The sequence below is a fragment of the Elephas maximus genome, chromosome 8 (genome assembly GCF_024166365.1).
Source record: "Elephas maximus indicus isolate mEleMax1 chromosome 8, mEleMax1 primary haplotype, whole genome shotgun sequence".
NCBI classification, from domain to species: Eukaryota; Metazoa; Chordata; class Mammalia; order Proboscidea; family Elephantidae; genus Elephas; species Elephas maximus.
Genome location: NC_064826.1, coordinates 100,156,117 through 100,179,078, shown reverse-complemented (window position 1 = coordinate 100,179,078; position 22,962 = coordinate 100,156,117). Strand labels below are relative to the sequence as shown.

The window sequence follows — 22,962 nt, the reverse complement described above, 5'->3', positions numbered from 1 at the left end:
CTCCTTCAAAGATTACCAGGTTCAGATTCATTTGGTTTGGCACATTACAGCAGCAATAACACAATGCCTAACATGACTTGGACTCTGCCGAGCTCTATACGAGTGTTTCAGAAGCATTGTCTTTGCCGATCTTCACAATAAGCCCATGAGAGCAGCACTAACACCAGAGAAGCAGTGTGGTGAAGTGGTTAAGTGCCTGGACTCTGGACCCGGAGTGCCTGGATTTGAATCCTGGATCTGGTATTTAGTATCTGTGTGACTTCAGGCAAGTTACTTACACTCTCTGTGCCATAGTCTCCTCATCTGTAAAAGTTACAGTGCCCTATCTCCCAGAGTTGTTGTGTGGGATAGAAGATTGCTTGGTACATGCAAGGCCTCAACAGCATTAGCATCTTCTGGCATCTTCTGCTGGTCAATCTACTTTAGAAATAGTAGATACCACAAAAACAAGCACTGACAATTACCTCTATCTTATTTCTCTGTTGAGAGGCCAGATGTGGAAGGAGCAGGGACTCATAGAGTTCCTACTATGCACCAGGCAACTTTAGATACACAATCTCACTAATACTCCAAGAGCCTTGGAGGTAGATACTGTTGTAGTCCACAGTTTCTACAATACAGAGGTTCACTTACCTGCCCAAGGTCACTATTTAGTAAGTAATAATCATGATTTGAAGTCAGGTTTCTCTGAATCCATAGCTTGTACTTTTCATAGAGTATCATATGGCTTTCCCTTTACTCATTTTCAACTGGAAAAAACAAACAAACTGGCAATGCTTCTTCACTAAAGTCATCCTCCACTAAAGTCTCCTCAACATTCATGTCTCTAGTGCTGATCACGTTAGAGACGTTCTTAGTTGGAAATGAGAGAAATCCAGGACAGCAGCCTCAGAAGACACATGCAGCCACTAGAACCAGCTTTGTCCTATCCTTTCTCTTCTGGACAATCCAAGCCAGTCTGAACACATCCTGCCACCTCGGTACATGACAGAGCAGAAAATTAGTTTCAGGAACAACCACTGTCCAGGGCTAAAGGAGCACTTATACACACTGAAAGATTTCAGAGAAAACCATATGGAAATCAGGAAAGGAAATGGAGAAGCTTGGTTAAGGAAAGGACAGAGGAAAAGGGAAGCTCTCAAAATGTAACCAGTTTCGTCAAGTCAATTCTGACTCATGGCAACCCCTGTGTGTCAGAGGGAGCCGTGCTCCATAGGGTTTTCAATGGCTGATTTTTCAGAAGATCACCAGGTCTTTTTTCGGAAGAACCTCTGGGTGGACTACAACCTCCAACCTTCCAGTTAGCAACCAAGCTTGTTAACTGATTTCACCACCCAGGGACTCCTCTTGAGATATAAGAAAATGAAAAACTGACAATATTTCACTGGTGTCCCTTGACTAGCCGACGTTGCTACTTCAGAATGGTCATCAACCCAAACCCATTGCTGTTGAGTCAATTCTGACTAATAGAGACCCTATAGGACAGAGTAGAACTGCCCCATAGGGTTTCCAAGGAGCAGCTGGTGGTTTTGAACTGCCAACCTTTTGGTTAGATGCCAAGCTCTTAACCAGTATACCGCCAGGGCTACCAAAATGGTCACCAGAGTATTTATATAATGAAAATTCAGTGGAAAACTGAAATGGTGGATAGAAGGTGAAATTTAAAAAGTGATAGTAATACTTCTGTTAAGGGTGAGGGAAAACTTTGGGAACAGATAAGAGTGATGGGGGAGCAACCTGATGAACATAATTATTTGTCAAGGAACTTTATATGTGAAGACTGAGGAAATGGCAGATGTTTTGTTACATATATATTTACCACAATAAAAAAAGAAAAACATTTTAAAATGGTGTAATCGTAATAGTATCCAATACTTTTAGAAAATTTACTCTGTCAGTAACTGTACTAGATACATTTAATTATTTAATCTGTAAAAGCTTTTGAGGTAGGCATTATTATTGCATCCATTTTCAAATGAGGAAATCGAGGCATGAAATGATTAAGAAATTTTCAAAGGGTCAGGCAGATGCTAAGTGAAAGACCTGGACAGTTAACAGCTGCAGACACTAAGAAATGCTTTAGTCACATGGGAAGTTGCTCAGAATATGAGGTGAACAGAAAGAAGAATAAAAAACCTTATACATATTGAATGCTTAACTTCTAAGTGTATTTATGTTGCATAAAATCATATTAATTTCCATGTATCCTCAAAGGAAGAAAATCTAGAAGTAAATGCACCGTAATGATAATTGTTGTTGGTCTTGGTGATAAGGCCATGGATGTTTTCATTTTTGTCTTCAATCTGTTTCTCTGAATTCCTTCAGTGACCATCCTTACCAGCATGTCTACTCATCAGCTGTGTGATTTTCATTGAGTCGGTTAACTCCTCTGTGCTTGATTTCCTTCATCTATAGAGTAAAAACTGCAAACATCCATATATTGCAATTGTGAAGATTAAAAAGGTGAAAACATTAAGAAAAGCCTCCCTCCCAATAAAGTCTAGCACATTGGAAATGCTCATTAAATATTTTCTATTATAAACATTAATATTTATTAAACATGCATATTGAAAAATATTATGTTGAGGGAAAAAAGACAGTTGCCATTGAGTCAACTCTCACTCGTGGTGACCCCAAGTGTGTCAGAGTAGAACTGTGCTTCACAGGGTTTTCAATGGTTGATTTTTCAGAAGTGGATTGCCAGTCCTTTCTTCTAAAGCATCTGTGGGTGAAGTTGAACCTCCAACCTTTGTTTAGCAGCCAAGCACGTTAACAGTTTGCACCACTCAGGGACTCCATGTTGAGGAAAATTGTTCATAAAATAGCTCATAGGCAAGGAGAAATCATTGCCGTTTCACAGCAGGAATTAAGGCACCTCCAAGGGTCCCTCACTTTTGTGCCAAGAAACCCTACTGAGGCCACCACTCCATCTCAAAATCTGCAGGATAAGCATAAAGCTCACAGGAAACAGCAAAACCAGACAGCGTTAAAATGTCCAGCCCACCACTTCCTTCCCTCCCCTCAATTCTGACCACGCCTTCCTGCCATGAACTGAGGTGTCCAGCCAACATGCCCCCACCCTTTGGCCTTCTTCTTGAGGACACAGTCTGTCAGACAGGATGTCGCTGCTGGGAGCACTGACCTTCTTCTGCCTTTGGGTTGGTGAGTCCTTTCCTGACTCTCCCAGTCCAGATAAGTTACCCAAGTAGCCCTTTAATGTTCCCTTCTGACATTCTTGAAGCTCATTGGAAATTCTCTTCTTTTTCTTGAAGTCGGACTTGGAGTATTAAAAGTGGAGCAGTCCCAAATATCCATTTCTACAGTAGTAAAGAAAAGTGTTGACATATATTGCAGTGTATCGAGCACAGATTTTGAAAATGAAGTCGTTCACTGGTACCAGCTGAAACAGAATCAGGCTTTGGAGCATCTGCTATATATCACCTCGACAAAAAACCCAACTCGAAGTTGCTTAGGGGAGAAGAACAACAAAGTTGAGGCAAGAAAAGTTTCTCACTCTTCCACTTCAATCTTTACCATACATTTTATAGAAGAAGAAGATGTGGCCATTCGCTATCATACAGGATGGTACCCACAGTACTAGAAGTGCCAAGACAGCCTACACTAGATCTCCTCCTTAGGTGTGCCCAACTTATCCTCCCCAACAGTGGCAACCACAACTAGCCCCCAAGCTGGGCTCCCAGCCTCAGCCTCATTTTCTCTGCAGCACTTCCTGAGTGTTCCAGAGAGCCGTCTTGGGTTATGCTCATTCATTAGCCTCTGACACCAGAAATTGTGCTTAAAAACCATTATTTAATATCATTCCTTAATGAATTAAGGTCCTGTCCTAGGGAAGGCTGTGTCACTATCATATCATCATCCAGAGACTTCCAGTATGTGGGCAAGGTTCAAGCTGAGGGAAAGAATCATAGTGTGTCAGGAATCTTAGATATATTATACATAGTCACGTATAATCAAGACTACCCCTGCACATATTGGCCTATATTGGTCTATTTTAGAGAAAAAAAAAAATTAATATTTAGTCTTTGGCCAATGATAAGAAATTCATGTTTTTTGAACCAGTGAGGCCACCCTGAAAAGTTTAAGGGTCGTAATACTTTAAGTGAATCTGGTTACCACCCATCTGTCAGTTTGTTGTCCTTTTGTGGCTTCTGTGTTGCTATGCCACTGGTATTTCAAATGCCATAAGGGTCACCCATGGTGGACAGGTTTCAGTGGAGTTTCCAGACAAAGACAGACTAAGAACAGAGGCCTAAAAGTCTACTTTTAAAAATTACCCAGTGAAAACCCTGTAGATCACAACAGGATGTTGTCTGATATAATGCTGGAAGATGAGCCCTCTAAGTTGGAAAGCTCTCAAAATACACAGTAGCTGTAACAAAGGACTCCAACATACCAATGATAGTAAAGATGGTACAGGAACAGGTTTACCATGAGATGGAGTTAACTCAATGGCAACTAACAGAAGCAAATGACACCTGGAGGTAAATTTGGATGGAGCAAGTGCCCTTCCTCTAGAAGTTATAGTGGGGAGGATGGTTCTGCCAACATGATATCATCAGAACACAGCTTTGAGTTTTGGGGGCTGTTAGATGAGGATACGATGTTGGGATAACCTTTGTTTTTGACTATGAAAGAAGAGAGAGATTGGGCCAAGACAAAAATAGCTAACAGTTGTGTGTGTGTGTGTATGTGCACGTCCGCACAGTGTGTATGAGTTCTCTATTATTATTCTCATTCTTTACATATTTTAACTCCTTTAACTCTGACAGCAATCTGTGAGATGTTTTCATTATCATTATGATCATCAAGCGTATTTGACCCATGAGGTAAATGAGAACCTAAGTGACTTAGTCACTTTTCCAAGTCACACAGCTGGTACTTGGTAAAGCAGGGTAGAAACCCAGGTAAACTACCTCCAGAGTCTGTCCTTCTAGTCACAGGAGGCTAAAGAGGAGTGCCATGTATTGTTCTTTCTGATATTTCATCAAGCAATTGCAGTCTATTCTGTTTTTGGAGGACAACTGGATTATAGATGAAATTTAATTTCTCTGACTGATAACCTACATGCTTACAAAAATTTAATTTAAAAAAGCAAAATCCTCCATTGTCTCTGCAGAGGGCTTTTAAAATGAGGTATGAATAATAGCAATGAAAAATTTCAGTTTGCTTTTTTTCAAATTTTAACATACTGTCCAGGGTTCATAATCCTGAGTATTGAATCCAAAACAAGCCAACAGGAGAATCAATGTTTGTGCTGGATACAACAGGTGCCCTTCACACTTCTGGAACAGTGTTTGTGTCATGTGAAAATTAAGGTGGGAATTAAACCAAAAAAGAACTGTCCCTGCCCCTGTGTCAGACACACCTTCATACCAGGGACTCCTATGTGTGTCATGAGCCCTTTTACCCAATCAGCTCAGCACTCATGGGCATCAGAAACCCCAGAACTGCTCCTCAGGTTTGCAGAAGATCATGAAGATCATCAGAGGACCACCTGACCCACCACTTCCTTCTTTCACACCAAGTCACACCACGTCCTCCCTGCCACTGACCTGGGGCTTCACGTCCCTGCCTTCTCCTGGGTGACATGGTCAGGCAGGCAGAAGGATGTCACCGATGAGGACATTCATCTTCTCCCTCTAGGCTTGTGATTTGTTCCTAGGTTAATTCAGCATAGATGAGAGATGAAAGATATTCTTTATCTTTTCTTCTTTATACCTCAGGGTTTCACAGGAATTTCCCATTTGTGTTTGCAGTTGGACTTTTGGGCAGTTAAAGATGGAGCAACCCAAAATGTCAATTTCCAGTGCAAGAGATAGGAGTATGCACATACTCTGTAAAGTGTCCACTGAAAATTTCGTAAATAAAGTTACATACTGGTACCGACAGAAACCAAATCAAATTATAGACTTCTGACATATATCCTCTCAAACAAAAGCCCACCCTTAGGTGAGAAGAAGAACAATTGGTGGCAAAAAAAGATACTCAAATGTCTTCTTCCATCTTGACAATAAACTTCATAGAAAAAGAGGATGAGGCCATTTGCTACTATGCTGCCTTGGGACCCACAACATTAAAGGTGCTGGAAGGTCTTACACAACAACCTCTCTTGGGTCTCTGCTCTCCCACATCTTTCCCAACAGGAGCAAACTCAACTAGTTCCCAGCTGGGCTCCCAGCCTCAGCCTTGCCTTCTCAGAAGCACTTCTGAAGCTTTCCAGGAAGCCATCTTGTGTTATGCTCACACAGACAGCCCCATTTTAGGCAGGAAGCATTCCCGGACATGATCATCCCAGGACTTCAGTTAACAAGTCTTCCTAATATAGTAAGGTGCTGTCTGGGGTTGTGGCTAGGTTCAGGTCCCATTCATCCTCCTAGCACCACCTCAGACTTCCACTGACTGTGAATGACTCAGGTTGAGGGAGGGGATCATTGTGTACCAAGACCGTAGATGTATGACATATATGTTTCCACATATAATTTTTACGACATACACATATGTATCATTTGCCCATTTTACAAAACCAAAAACCAAACCTGTTAACATCGAGTCAATGCAGACTCATAGCGACCGTATAGGATAGAGTAGAACTACCCCCATAGGGTTTCCAAGGAGCGCCTGGTAGATTCAAACTGTTGACATTTAGTTAGCAGCCAAACACTTAACCACTATGCCACCAGGCTTTCCTCCCACTTTACAGATAAAGAAATGAAAGCTTAAAGAGTTAAAGTGATCAGAGACAAGAAGTACAAGTTTTTTGTTTTTTTTAATTTTGTTGTGGTAGAATACATATAATGGAAACTTTGCAATTTCAACCATTTTTAAATAAAGTATATACTTTTTTTATACATCAGTGACATGAATTACATTCACCATGTTGTGCCACATCATCGCTATCCATTTCTAAAGTTTTACTTCACCTCAGACAGAAACTAAGTACCCTTTAAGCAATAACTGCCTTTCTGCCCTACCCCAATACCCTGGTAACCACTAACACATTTTTTTTAATTGTACTTTAGATGAAGGTTTACCGAACAAACTAGTTTCTCGTCAAAGAGTTAGTACACACATTGTTCTACGACATTGGTTAACAACACCACGACATATCAACACTCCCCGTTCTCAACACTGGGTTCCCAATTACCAGCTTCCTGTTCCCTCCTGCCTTCCAGTCCCTGCTCTAGGGCTGGTGTGCCCCTTTAGTCTTGTTTTGTTCCAAGGACCTGTTCAATATTTGGCTGAAGATTGTACCTCAGGAGTGACCTCATTACTGAGCTGAAAGGGTGTCGGGGGCCGTACTCTCAGGGCTTCTTCAGTCTCTGTCAGGCCAGCAAGTCTGGTCTTTCTTTTTGTGTTAGAGTTTTGTTCTACATTTTTCTCCAGCTCTGCCTGGGGCTATGTATTGTGATCCCTGTCAGAGCAGTCAGTGGTGGTAGCCAGGCACCATCTCATTGTACTGGACTTAGTTTGGTGGAGGCCATGGTATAGTTGGTCAATTAGTCCTTTGGACTAATCTTTCCCTTGTATCTTTAATTTTCTTCATTCTTTCTTGTTCCCAAAAAGGTGAGACCAGTGGAGTATGCTAGATATTTAAAAGCTCACAGGCTTTTAAGACCCCAGATGCTACTCACCAAAGTAGAATGTGGAACATATTCTTTATAAACTATGTTATGCCTGTTGAGCAAGATATTCACCTAGATCATGATGCCCACAGCCCTCAGCCCAGCAATTCTGTCCCTCGGAATTTTGGATGTGTCTATGGCACTACCATGACCTTGCCTTGTACAGGTTGTGCTGGCTTCCCCAGTATTGTGTACTATCTTACACTAATACATTTTTGCCTAATCTAGAGATTTCATATACGTGGAATCATACAATATTTGTCTTTTTTGCCTGATGTATTTCAGTCACAATAATGTTCTCAAGGTTCATCCATGTAGCAGCATGTATCAGAACTTCATTTCTCTTCCTGGCTGAATAACATCCCATTGTATATGTATACTACATTTTGTTTAACCATGTATGTTGATAGATATTTAGGTTGTTTCTACCTTTTGGTTATTGTGAATAGTGACGCCATGAGCATTGGTATAAACACATCTGCTTGTACCCTGCTTTCAAGTCTCTTGGGTATAAACCTAGCACTGGAATTACTGTGTCATGTAGTACTTCTTTGCTCAACTTTTTGAGGAAGCATCAAACTGTTTTCCACAGAAGCTGTACCATTTTACATTCCCACCAGTAATGCATGAGGGTTGTAAATTTTCCACATGCTCTCCAACACTTCTTAGTTTCTGTTTTTCTAGTAATAGACATCCTAGTAGGTGTGAGGTGGTAACACATTTTTAACCATGAGGGCACCCCGAAAATTTAAAGATCACAATTCGATAACATACAGAATATCTGAGGGAAATTTGGGAAGGATCAAATGTCTTTTTTCTGGTGGAGGAGGTAGATGGTTTCTCACTTGACATTCAGGGTTCTGCCAGCATGATGTCATCAAAATGAAGTTCATAGCCATTTGCTGAGTCCACTATATTGGGGTCACCCTTGCTTCTGCCTGTGAAAGGAGAGAAAGAACTGACCAAGATAGAAGAGCTGACAATTTTGAGTGTGTGTGGGCGTTCTCTATTAGTGCTGTCCAGTCTTTACATATATTAACTCCTTTAACACTCACAACCTATGAGTACAGCTGATCCCCATTATTCAGAGATTTCATATTTGGGAATTGTTCTACCTGTTAATATTTTTAACCCCACAATCAATACTCACAGTGTTTTTGAGGTCATCTGTGGACTTGGGCATGCACAGAGCTGCAAAAACTTTGAGCCACCTGATGCATACATTCATATGTGAGGTTGAACAAAGTTGGTTTGGTATTCACTAATTCAGTGTTTGCAAGGACTTTATAGAACATAACCTTAGTGAATAATAATAGATCGTATGCTCTGTTATCATAAAGCTCACTGGACTCATAAGATAAGTGAAACACTAAGTGGTTCAGCCACTCTCTAAGTCACACAGCTGGTACGTGACACAGCAGGATAAAAACCCAGGTAACCTGGCTCCAGAGTCTGTCTTCATAATCACAGGAATATGAAAATAAGTACCATACATCATTCCAGAGCCTTGGAGGTGCAGTGGTTAAGAGCTTGGCTACTCATGAAAAAGTCAGCAGTTTGAATCCACCAGCCGGAATTGGCTCAACTACAATGGGTTTGGTTTTTTGGTTTTATACATTATTCCTATACCCATGGACGGAGAAGACAAAACCAATCTTTACGAAACAATCATTGAAATGAATTATTATGTGCTGAATCACGTGACCAGGATTTGAGGGACTAGGAGTTGTCACAGGATAAGTAAAATGCCAGTACATTACCCCTTTGTTTATGAAAATGTCAAATAATAAAAATATCTTTGTCTTATTACACTACTTTCTGGAATAATTGTGAAGTAAATGAAGAAATGGCTTTTTTCTCTGCATTTTTTTCTTACAGTAGTATACACAAGTGCCTCCTGGAAGAATACAGATAATCACCTTGCATCTGTAACAACATGCTATCTTATATAAATGACTATTTCCAGAGTCATGGCAACTTATTTATCCTCATCATCCTCTATTCCAAGGACCCAGGTCCTATTTCTCAAAGTGGGGATGCTATTGAAGGAAATGAAAGGAATTCACAGGAAATGCTGACACAGGAGGTAGAAGCTGGTGGTCTGTCAGCCTTCCTCCTTCTACCCCTGTTAGATCCACCAGTTGTGAGTCACATCCTGTCCCTGTGATTTCTGACTATGGTGAGCCGTCAGGGTGGGCCACAATTGGCTTCTTGAGCCCGAACAGGACTTCACTCTTAATTAAATTTTTCATGTCTGCTACGGTAGAGAGCAGGCCCTGAGAGAAACTCAAAGAATCTGAGGACATGAGGCCTGTTCAGGGAGGAATGCATAGAAAAGCCTGTCAAAATACCTCTGTGGACTTTCTTACATGGCTGACTCCTGTAATACTCCAATGAGCAGCACAGAGCAGTAATGAGGTGTCCAGTAATGAGAACACAGGCACTCCATATTCAGATCCTAGAGGATAATCTCCATTGGCTTTTCAGGTGTCGGAGTAAATGGTGAAAAACAAGGAAAAAAAATATACTGCATGCAACAAATAAAATGTGTCTTCATATTTCAGAAGCAATTGTTTCTGTAGTATGACATTTCAGAGTGAATGGGTCTGAGAACCATCTCCGTCCACTACCAGACATACACATTTATATTAGGAATTTTTTTCTAGATCATGAACCCTGTTACCCAATCTTCCCACCATTCATGGCGTGCAGGAAAACTCAGAACTGCATAGCAGATCATGAAGAACCCCAGGAAACCACCTAAGCCACCACTTCTTCCTTAAATCCAGAACCAGTAACCCCCCTGCCTGCCACTGACCTGCGATCTCCAGCTAACAGGGTGCTCTTTCTTCTCCTCGCCTGGCAGACAGGATGCCACTGCTGGAAACATTCATCTTCTCTTCCCTCTGGGCTTGTGAGTTGCCTCCCAGTCATTTCAGTCTAGAAAAGAGACTAGAGAAATTACCTAATGTTGTTTCTTTATATATCATTTGTTCACAGGAATTTCTCTTCTTTGCTTTCAGTTGTACTCAGGCAAATCAAGTTGGAGCAATGTGAAATATCAGTTTCCAAACTCACATCAAAAAGTGCTGATATAACTTGTAAGGCATCCAGTGTTAACTCTGGTATACATTGGTGCCGGCAGAAACCAAATCAAATTATAGAACATCTGACATACATCACCTCAACACAAGGCACATCTCTAGTTAGTTTAGTTGGGAAAAAGAACAAACTTAAAAAAAAAAAAAAATTTTTTTTTTTTTTTTAAGGTAAGTATAAATGTTCAAGAGTCTACTTTCATCCTTACCATAAATTTCATAGAGAAAGAAGATAAGTCCATTTACGACTGGGACCCACAACATTAGAGGTGTTGGGATGACTCACACAACAACCTCTCTTGAGTCTCCACCCACCCACCACGTCCTTCCCAACAGGGGCAAACTCAACTGACTCGCAGCTCTGCTCCCAGCCTCAGCCTCCCCTTCTCAGCAGCACTTCTGGAGCTTTGCAGAAAGCCATCTTGGAACGCCAGCCCCACTTTTAGTAGGAAGCATTCCTAACCATGATCTTTCCATATTTTCACTTAACACAACTTTCTAATGAGGGAAGTTCATTTCTGATGTTGAGTGGACACACGTTCCGGCGCCATTCACCCTAGCTGTGTCTGAGACATCTACTAACTGTGGATGACTCATGCTGAGGGGGGAAATCATTGTGTAACAAGAACTCTAGAAGTATTACACATATTTTTTCACACATAACCGTTACAACATCCATGTATGTATTATTTACCCATTTTACAGATAAATAAATTAAAGCTTAGAGAGTTAAAGTGATGAGAGACAAGAAGTCTGTGTTTGTTTTTCTTAAGTGTTATTGAGGTAAAATATTCATAATAAAAGCCTTGCTATTTTAACTGTTTTTAATTGTGCAACTTGATGACATTAATTACGTTTATAATGTTGTGCTACCATCACCACTGTCCACTTTGAAAAGTTTTGTATCACCCCAAAGACTCAGTACACTTTAAATAATAACTGAATTCTCTCCCCGCCTAGCTCCTGGTGACCACTAATAATCCTTTGTCTCCATGTATTTGCCTAATCTAAATATTTCATATAAGTGAGATCAGATCTTATTTCTTCTTTTTGTCTGACTTAATTCACTCAGTATAATATTTTCAAGGTTCATGTACCAAAATTTCATTTCTCTTTATGGCTGACTAATATTCTATTGTATGGATATACCACTTTTTATTAATCCGCTCATCTTTTGATAGACACGTGGGTTGTTTCTACCTTTTGGCAACTGTGAATAGTGCCACAATGAACATTGGTGTACACATCTCTTTTTGAGTGTTTGCTTGCAAATCTCTTGGGTACATACCTTATAGTGGAACTGCTGGGTCATACGCCAATTATATGGTTAATGTTTTGAGGAACTGTCGAACAGTTTTTCATAGTGGCCTTACCATTGTACATTCCCACCAGTAATGTATGGGGGTCTCAAATTCTCCATATCCTCACCACTTGTTAGTCATGTTCGGCATGAAGACATCCCAAGTAACTAAAAAAAAAAAAAATGCAATGCTTGTGCATATGGAGTATTAAATAATGACAATAAGGTATTTTGGTTTATGATTATTTTTTGCTGTGTTATGGAAAAACAAATGTCAGGTCTCATATGCCTGTGTCCTGAATCAACAATAAATCACAGAAGGATGAATGGTGGAGCTGAACCCAGAAAATATGTCTTTACATTTCCACAGCAATGTTTTACAGCATGAAACTTCAGGGGGGATGGGCAAAGGAGTATGAGAACCATCCATGCCCCACACTCAGACACACTCATTCATACTGGGGATTTCTCTCTAGATCATGAACCCTATTACCCGATCTGCACAGCATTCATAAGCTGAAGGAAACCCCCGAACTGCATAGCAGATTGTGAAGGGCCCCAGGAAACCACCTGAGCCACCACTTCTTACCCGAAGCCAGAACCTGCGCTGCCTGCCTGCCACTGACCTAGGACCTCCAGCTAACAGGCTGCTCTTCTTTAGCTTCTCCTTGGGGAGCCCGCCTGGCAGACGGGATGCCACTGCTGGAATCATTCCTCCTTTCTTTCCTCTGGGCTTGTGAGTTGTCTCCCAGCCATTTGAGTGTAGAAGAGAGACTGATGAAATTACTGAATGTTGCCTCTTTATATATCATTTGTTCATTGGAATTTCTTTGTTTTGCTTGCGGTTGGACTTGGGCAATGCAAGTTAGAGCAGCCTGATATATCAATTTCCAAAGCAACATATAGAAGGGCACACATAACTTGCAAGGTGTTGATTGAAAACTTTGAAAATGCAATCATACACTGGTACTATCTGAAACCAAGTCAGGGTATAAAACATCTAATATGTGTTAAGTCGACAACAACCACTGTTTGAGGTAGCTTAGGCGAGAAGAGCAAGAAATTTGAAGCAAATAAAAATTCCTGCACTTTCATGTCAATCTTGAAAATAAATTTGGTAGAAAAAGAAGATGAGGCTGTGTACTACTGTGCATGTTGGAAGTGGGTCCACAGCGTTAGTTTTGCCAAAATATCCTACACGAGAACTGTCCTCAAGTCTGTGCCCACCCACATCTTTCTCAATATAGGCAACCACAGCTGACTGTTCAGCTGGGCTCCCAGCCTGAGCCGCTCTCCCAGCAGCACTTCCTCATCTCTGCAGGAAGACATTTTGGATTCTGCTCACACCATGAGCCCCATATGGTATTAGCAGTTAAGGTCCACAAATGGGAAATTTGACACTAAATCCTACTAAATTGGGCCCCTATTTGGGAACTCTGAAAATACAGAGTAGATAGCTCAGTGCAAAATCCATTTATCCACTAATTTGCTGTACAGGCAGAGGTTTCCTGTAACTGAATGGTTCAGAATGAAGGTGGGATTCATCATGTGATAGGAAATGGATCTACATATTACATGTATATTTCCTGTTATGTTCATTAGCATTGCTGTAATGTTATCATTATTTTCCCATTTTATTCATGAACATTTGAGATTTTCAGAGATAGAGTGATGTGTCAAACATAAAAATTCTAGTATTTTTATTAGTCTCCTGAGACCACTGTGAAGAAACTTAGTGACCATTAAATCTATGAGTAAACAGTCAGCTATTTAAGGTACATGAGAGACCAAAGCTTAAGTCCTGTGCCTCAGGGGAAGAAGATGCTCTTCACTCCACACTTAAGACTCAATGCAGAGATGAAACTAACACTGCCCACTGGACAGAGCCCCGGGCACATTATGTGAGTCCCAACATGGTGGAAATTGCTTGAAGGACCCTCTGCCCCAGGCTTTTGAAAAGAAAACTAGGGTCCTGAATAAGATATGAACAGAAAACAAGTATAACACATATTCCTTGCCTCTATAGAGGAGTTCCCAGGTGGTGTAGACGATTGACATGCTGTGCTGCTAACCCAAAGTTTGAAAATTTGAATCTACTCAGAGGTGCCAAAGGCCTGTTTATCTACTTCCACAAAATCAGCCATCGAAAACCCTATGGAGCACAATTCTACTCTGACACACTTGGGCTCACCATGAGTTGGAGTTGACTGGAGAGCAATTGGTGGTGATGGTGGTGGCCTCTAACAAATTAACAACAACAAAAAAAAAGTTATTGTGAGTTGAATCTTGTAGTTAGTAGCTGGGTGGTTGGAAAGTTTTAAGGAATAATGAAAGTTAGTAAATTGATTAACGAAACTTAATACTATAAAAATTCCTTCCTGCCTTATAGTTTACTTTCAAAAATGAGGAAAAACCCTCACCTCAGAAAATTTTCTAATATTTGTACCTTTAGTAGTACGGATATCTTATTACACAGTTGCCACGTATGTTGCTTACTTAGAGTTCCTGAAATAACTGTATTGAACTCATTCTCTATTTCTTTATTCTAAGGATCGTGTCGTATAGCAGATTGCAGTTGTCGTTGTTGTTAGGCACTGTTGAGTTGATTCCGACTCATAGCGAATCACAACAGAACAAAACAGTGCCCAGATCTGTGCCATCCTTACAATCATTGTCATGCTTGAGTTCATTGTTGCAGCCACTGTGTCTTCCTATTTTCCACTGACCGTGTACCTTGCCAAGCATGATGTCCTTCTCCAGGAACTGATCCTTCCTGACAACATGTCCAAAGTATGTAAGAGGCCATCCTTGCTTCTAAGGAGTATTCTGGTTGTATTTCTTCCATGACAGATTTGTTCGTTCTTTTGGCAGTCCATGGTATACTCAATACTCTTCGCCAACACCACAATTCAAAAGCGTCAATTTTTCTTTGGTCTTCCTTATTCATTGCACAGCTTTCACATGCATATGATGTGATTGAAAGTACCATGGCTTGGGTCAGGTGCACCTTAGTCTTCGAGGTGACATCTTTGCTTTTTAACACTTTAAAGAGGTCCTTTGCAGCAGAATTACCCAGTGAAATGCATCTTTTGATTTCTTGACTGCTGGTTCCATGGCTGTTCATTATGGATCCAAGTAAAATGAAATCCTTGACAACTTCAATCTTTGCTCTCTTTATTATGATGTTGCTTACTGGCCCAGTTGTGCGGATTTTTGTTTTTTTTCATGTAGAGGTGCAATCCATACTGAAGGCTGTGGTCTTTGATCTTTGATAGTAAGTGGTTCAAGTCCTCTTCATTTTCAGCAAGGAAGATTGTGTCATCTGCATAATCCATGTTGTTAATGAGTCTTCCTCCTGTCCAGCTTCTCGGATTATTTGCTCAGCATACAGATTGAATAGGTATGGTAAAAGGATACAACTCTGATACACACCTTTCCTGACTTTAAACCAATCAGTATCCCCTTGTTCTGTCCGAATAACTGCCTCTTGATCTATGTAAAGGTTCCTCATGAGCACAATTAAGTGTTCTGAAATTCCCATTCTTCACAATGTTGTCCATGATTTGTTATGATCCACACAGTCGAATACCTTTGTGTAGTCAATAAAACACAGGTAAACATCCGTCTGGTATTCTCTGCTTTCAGCCGGGATCCATCTGACATCAGCAATGATGTCCCTGGATCCGTGTTCTCTTCTGAAACCAGCCTGAATTTCTGGAAGTTTCCTGTCTATATACTGCTGCAGCTGCTTTTGAATGATCTTCAGCAAAATTTTGCTCGCATGTGATATTAATGATATTGTTCAATAATATCCACATTCGGTTCGATCACCTTTCTTGGGAATAGGCGTAAATATGGATCTCTTCCAGTCAGTTGGCCAGAAAGCTGTCTTCCACATTTCTTGGCATAGATGAGTGAGCACCTCCAGCACTGCCTCTGTTTGTTGAAACATCTCAATTGATATTCCCTCAATTCCCGGAGCTTTGTTTTTCGCCAATGCCTTCAGTGCAACTTGGACTTCTTCCTTTAGTATTATCGGTTCCTGATCATACACTACTTCTTGAAATGATTGAACATTGACTAATTCTTTTTCATATAATGACTCTGTCATTCCTTCCGTCTTCTTTTGATGCTCCCTGAATCATTTAATATTTTCCCCATGGAATCCTTCACTATTGCAACTCGAGGCTAGAATTTTTTCCTCAGCTCTTCCAGTTTGAGAAACGCTGAGCATGTTCTTCCCTTTTGGTTTTCTATCGCCAACTCTTTGCACATGTCATTACAATATTTTACTTTGTCTTCTTGAGCTGCCCTTTGAAATCTTCTGTTCCGTTCTCTTACTTCATTTCTTCCTTTTGCTTTAGCTGCTCGATGTTAATGAGCAAGTTTCAGAGTCTCCTCTGACATTCATCTTGGTCTTATCTTGCTTTCCTTTCTTTTCAATGATTGCAGAGATGCTATTAAAAGCAGTGGGGGGACACTAAGGGGCTCCCACAACAGCCAGTCCCTTCCCAAGGCAGATGGAGGATCTTATGTCCCACACTCTGATCGTTGCTATTTCCGACCATGGTAGTTCCACAGTGGGAAGAGCCCGAGTGCCTGAATGAATCTCAATAGAGCCTCACCTGTCCCCTGGTATTTACATAGAAGCAAAGGTATGAAAACCACTGAAGGGGACACAAAGAGTTCACGAACTTGAAAGTTTTCCAGAAAGAAGTGAATGGAAAGATGAAATTACGTTTCTCAAAATACCCATGCTTAATACTTTACATGGATTATTTCACTTAATCCTCAGAAAAGCAGTGTAAAGTAGTGTAAACTTTAGTGACTACACAGGAACAGATCTCAGGAGATGAAGCCACCTGGTACTCTGCCCTAAAAAGATGGCCACAGTTTCATTTTGACCTTGAAAATACATTTCACAGAAAAATGAGGTGTGGTAATTTACTACTGTGCTTGCTGGAAATGCAATGTGAAAGATGTCTAGACAACACACACTGAATTCTTTACCAAATCTGTGCCAAGCCACATCCTTCCTAACATGAGCACCAGGACCAGATCCTCATCTGGGTTCAGGATTGGCCTCTACCTCCCAGTACTTACCCCTCAACCTCTGACTAAGAAAACTTGGATTATTTCATACATTATACCCTACGGAAATCAGTTCGTGTGCTATTTTTTCATTGTCCAGAGGTTACTTGTAATTTTATGTGGCTCCTAATCAAGGAAAAAAAAATCATCGTGTGCCAGGGAAAAGAGAGTAAGAAACAATCAAATTCAAGAGCTGTTGGACAATGTCAAATGTTCAAATATATTTATAATGAAAACCCCAGAAGGAGAAGAAATATTTCTGCTGGGAAAAGAATAACTATTTGGAGACATAATAGCCAAGAATTTTTGCAAATTAAAGGTAGACCTTAAACCACAGATGCAATAAGTTCAAAATCACCAAGTAGGATAAATTAAAAAAAAAAAAATCCAAAATCTAGTCATATCATATTTAAACTGCTGGAAGTCAAAGACAAGGACAAAATTCTGAAGACAGCAAAAGGAAAACCTAACAGACTCCTCATCAGAAACCATACAAGCAAGAAGACAGTGGAGTAAAATCATTAGAGTTGAGAAAAACAAAACAAATTAAGAACTCTCAACCTTAGAATTTTATACCCAGCAAAAATACCCTTCAAAAGTGAAGGAGAAATAAAGATTTTCTCAAACAAAAACTGAGGAAGTGGTACAAACAGTTAATGCATTTGAATGTTAACTGAAACCTTGGAAGTTAAAGTTCATCCAGAGGTGCCTCAAATGAAAGTCCTGACAATCTGCCTTCAAGAAATTAGCTTTGAAAGCCCTATAGAGCTCAGTTTTACTCTGACCACACATGGAGTTGCCATGAGTTGACTTTAGGGCAACTGATTTTTTTTACACCGGGCAACTTCCTCACAGGAAAACTGGATCAGAGTGTCAAAAACATGCCTCAGAATTACTCCACCCAAGGCGATGGGGAACTGAGGTGTGTATATACAAATTCCCATCAGTCCCATTGTTGAGGGATGCTATTGGGGTATTAATCTCTATTATGTCCAACCTGTTGTGTGCCTGAGCAGAGTGATTTTCAGGGTTCTAGAAGAAACCTTCAGGATCAGAGATGGAGATACAGGGTATTGGAAGTTATGTGAAGTCCAGTGATATGGTAAAACCCCTGTAGGAACAAATATATATGGGTAGGATATTGATTAAAAAAATATTGATAGCATGAATTAAACACCATGGAAATCTGGCAGTGGGGAGGCATGGGAATAAAGACCCTGGCTTTATTCTTCTCCATCTGTCTAGATTCTTCTTGTCCAAACCCAACTGGGAGTGAGAGGGCAAGGAGCCCATTGCTACAGTACATGTTAGTCACTGCTTTTGGGCACAGAGTAGGATAGAAAAGGGTTAAGACTGCATCAAGAGAAACATGTGAAAGATATTCAGTGGTACATTCTAGAGGACAACTATGAAGGTCAGACCATATAAAAATATTTACCCAACAAAAATGAAAATATGTTCACAAAAGGACTTGTGAATATACATGGGGTACATCCACACAATGGAATACTACTCAACAATAGAAAGGGATGAACTATGAAATGGTGGGAATAACATCAGAACTTGTCTAACTTCAGGAGGGATGATGACCAGGATCAGCCCCAAGCTGATTCTTATGTGGTGAAGGTCAACTGTCCAAACTTTTTAGCAGTTCTGACACCAGCCATCTGTCCCACAGTACCTTCTACTTCTGGATTTGATAATCCTTTGAAATGGCCACACAGAACACACAGACCGTACTTACAGTTAAGTGGTTTATTAAGGAAGTAACAGGGTACAACTTGAGATCAGGAACCTCAAGCTGCAACTCAGGATAAGGATCAGGAAGCATGTAGGCAATGTCTGGAAGCCTCCCCCAAAGTGGAGAGCACATTCCTCCCTTCTTCATTGCAGGACAGCTCTCTCAGCCAGGCAAGCAAACAGGTCATTCTCTCTGCTGTGTAAGCCCTGCCCTCTCACGGCCGTTCAGGTCTCCTCTCAGCCCCGTCAGGACAGGCTCCTTTTAGCCCCCTCAGGACAAGCCTCCTTTTGACCTTGCACACCCCCTCTCAGTTGTACAGGCGTCTCTGCCTTTGCCTCCGTGCCATCACCCGATCCACTGCTAACTAACCCAGATCACAGCCAAGGTAGTAGTTTTGTTCAGCTCTCTTAGCTGCATTCCTTGCAAAACGTTATCATCACCAACTGTGCTGCAGGGCTCCTTCCAGGCCTGTAGCCACTGGCTTTGCCACTGGGCCCCTTCCAGGTCTTTTGCTATCTTCAGTGTTACAGCCTTTGACCTGTATTACAGCTTTTTTAGGAGGCTCCCTGCCTCCATTCTCTCTGCTTCTCTCTTCTTGCCTCTCTTGCCTTTTCTCCTTTCTGTTTCCCTCTTCCTTCTTTCCCTGTCTGCCAAACTCTGTGGGGTTGGGTGCACATAAGCAAACTCCTGGTCAATTTCAAGGCATGGCCCTCCAATCAGGACTACTAACTGACCAATCCCTTCTCAGTAGGCCTCAGACACTTCATTTACATTGTCTATAGCCACTTCATTTGCATAGTATATTGACCAATCCCTGCAAGATGCATACCAATCACAGGTCAGGCTGCAGCTGCAGCCCAGGGCCAGACAAAAACTGTCAAACTGCAAGTTGTTTACAGCTTACCCAGGAAATACCAGTCAACCTGGACAAAAGTAACAAATCCTCTGGGATAGAAAACTAGGGCAAGGGTAACTCTTCAGGGCTTAGAGGAAAAAATCTTTCAAGGTTTATTTCCCAAGAACCAAGACAAAAGGCCACGTAAAGGAATTCATTTCCTCACGTGAACTGTAGATGTATGTCATAACATGGATGAATCTCGGAAATATTACGCTGGGTAAAAGAATCCCGAAACAAAAGACTACATTCTGTCGTAGTTATCTAGTGCTGCCATAACAGAAATACCACAAGTGGGTGGCTTTAACAAAGAGAAGTTTATTTTCTCACAGTAAAGTAGGCTTAAAGTCCAAATTCAGGGTGTCAGCTGCAGGGGGAGGCTTTCTCTCTCTGTCAGCCTTCTCATAAACCTTCCCCCAGACTAGGAGCTTCTCTGCGTAGGGACCCGGTGTCCAAAGGACATGCTCTGCTGCTGGCACTGCTTTCCTGGTAGTATGAGGCTCCCCCAGACTCTCGGCTTGCTTCTATATTTTATATCTCAAGAGATTGCCTCAAGACACAATCCAATCCTGTAGGATGAGTCCTGCCTCACTAAGACAACTGACACCCATCCTCCCTCATTAACATCATAGAAGCAGGATTTACAGCATATAGAAAAATCACACAATACAGGGAATCATGGCCCAGCCCAACTGATACACAAATTTTTGGGGGAACATAATTCAGTCCATGACACTGGGTAAAACAATCCAGAAACAAAAGACTACATGCTGTATAAATGTGTTTATATGAAGTTCTAAAACAGGGAAACCTAAACTACAGAGACAGAAGCATATTAGTTGTTGTTTGAGGAAAGGCAAGGAAGAGGCACTGAACGCCAGGGACAAGAAGGAATTTTCTGGGCTGATGAAAATGTTTTATATCATGATCGAGGTGGTGCACACATTTGTCAAAACTCACAGAGCTGTATGCTTAAATACACACATTTTATTGTGTATATAGCACACCTTTAAATTGATTTAAAGAGAAAAAAAGGACATTTTAGGAATAAAAGGGACATGAGGGACATAATAACTGGACAAAAGGCAGTTGAGTACTAATTTGGACATTTTTTTGAAACAGTTGGGAAAATCTCATATTAGAGGAGTTGAAAATTTAACAAGATGGAAAGTTGAATATCTTTGGCTGAAAAAAATCATATTTAAAAATAGCACATACTGTATAATCTTATATGTGTAAAATATAGAACATATAATGTGTACATCTATATACTTGTATATATGTATGTGTGTATACACACATAAAAACATGTATTTATACAAAAAGATCTGAAAGGACATGTGCTAAAGTATAACAATGTGATGTGTGGGTGGTAAGAATTAGTGTTATTTCTATTTTTAGCTTGTTTATATTTTCTAAAAACACATGTACTGCTTCTATAACAGCAAGAGTTTATACTTTAAAATGATACAACTATATTACCATGGTGGTACATTGTTGTTTTAATACATGGGTTCCACCATGACAATATTTAACATTTAAGGTTTTATTTTATGTCTGGTCAAACAGCAATCTCTGTGACAAGAAGAAGAAACTTGAAACACAAACATACTTTGTTTCCTCAATTCTTTCCTAGATGTTGCTGCATAGATGAAGAAGGTGAAGTGACCTACCACAACGCTTCCTCGACCTCAAAGGATGTGAGCCTACAACCTTTCCTACACTGACCTGCCAGGGGAGCCCCTTGGCCCAGCACTTGGCCCAGCCTAAGCTTATTGGCAACACCTATGGTGGTTCTCTAAGCAATTCTAGTGGCCTATGCAGGCATTACCAATAATGTCAGGCAACAAATATAAATTATCCCTTAGCTGATTATTATACTGTATCAACTTTTTTTCTTTAGGGCATTCCTCACTCCAAAGTATATATTAGGGCTTGGTGTTTCCTTGACAGTAAGGTACCTGTTTTAGGGACAGGCGTGGTGGGAAAGACTTTGGAGTCATGAAGGAGGCCATTACAGGCTCAGGGGTGTGGGGAGGGACTTCTTCTCTTAATAACAGAGGCCATGAGAAATAGCATTCATTGTCTATATTGGAAGTCACAAGAAATTGATTTTCCCTTAATTATCCCATTGCACGTTCTTTCACAAAACTGTGTAGGATCAGGAATAGTAAATCACTGAAACTAGTGATGGTGAGAAAGTGCCTCTTCCCTGAGAGCTGAATTTTGTACCATTATAATTCACAGGGCAGAACTCTCTTCAAGTAGCTCTGAGACCCGGACGTAAGAAGATGGTAGGATGGAGTACTTGACCCAAGCACTGGTCTTTTCATATCCATGCAAAAGTTGGATAGTGAAAAAAGAAGACTGAAGAAGAATTAATGTTTTGAATTGTGGTGTGAGCAAAGACTACTAAATATACCATGGACTTCCAAAAATGATCAAATCAGTCTTAGAAGAAAACAACTGGAATGCTCCTTAGAAATGAAAACGGTGAGTTTTGGCTCACTTATTTTGCACATGTCATCAGGAAAGACCAAGCACTAGAGAAAGAAATCCTGTCTGGTAAAGTAGAGCAACAACAAAAATAAGGGGAATCCTGAATGAGATGAATTGACACATTACGTAACGATGGGCAACAAACATACCAGTGATCGTGAATATAGAGCAGGACTGGGTAACGTTTCTTTCTGTTGTACTTAAGGCCCAATTTATTTTACAAGGTAGGATAAACACCAAGAGTTGTAGCCAACTCGATGGCAAGTAACAACAACAACAGCAAGAATGAAGAAACAGACTTGTTTTATCAGGGTGTTGAGGTGCACAAAAATTTTTTCTTGTATACAAACCTAAGAGTTTGCTTCCTTTACTGCAAAACATCTCCCAACATGGATGAATGTGCAGGGCATTATGCTGAGTGAAATAAGTCAATCACAAAAGGACAAACATTGTATGAGGCTGCTACTATAAAAACTCATGAAAAGGTTTATACACAAAAAGAAATGATCTTTGATAGTTACAAAGAGGGAAAGGGTGGGGATGGAAAAACACTAAATACACAATAGAGAAGTGGTAACTTTGGCAAGGGTAAGGCAGTACACACCCCTGGGGAAGCCAGCACAGTTCATACAAGGAAAGGTCACGGGAGTTCCATAGACATATCCAAACTCCCTGAGGAACCAAATTACTGGGCT

General features: G+C 40.7%; 1 long non-coding RNA gene across 1 annotated transcript; it reads right to left on the bottom strand.

The window, feature by feature from the left end:
- Positions 1–6,842: 6,842 nt before the first annotated feature.
- LOC126081803 (uncharacterized) lies at positions 6,843–10,988 on the bottom strand. Its single transcript, XR_007518443.1, has 3 exons — positions 10,951–10,988; positions 10,462–10,583; positions 6,843–8,581 (listed from the first exon to the last, which is right to left on the bottom strand). It is a non-coding gene; the product is annotated as an uncharacterized LOC126081803 (long non-coding RNA).
- Positions 10,989–22,962: the final 11,974 nt, after the last annotated feature.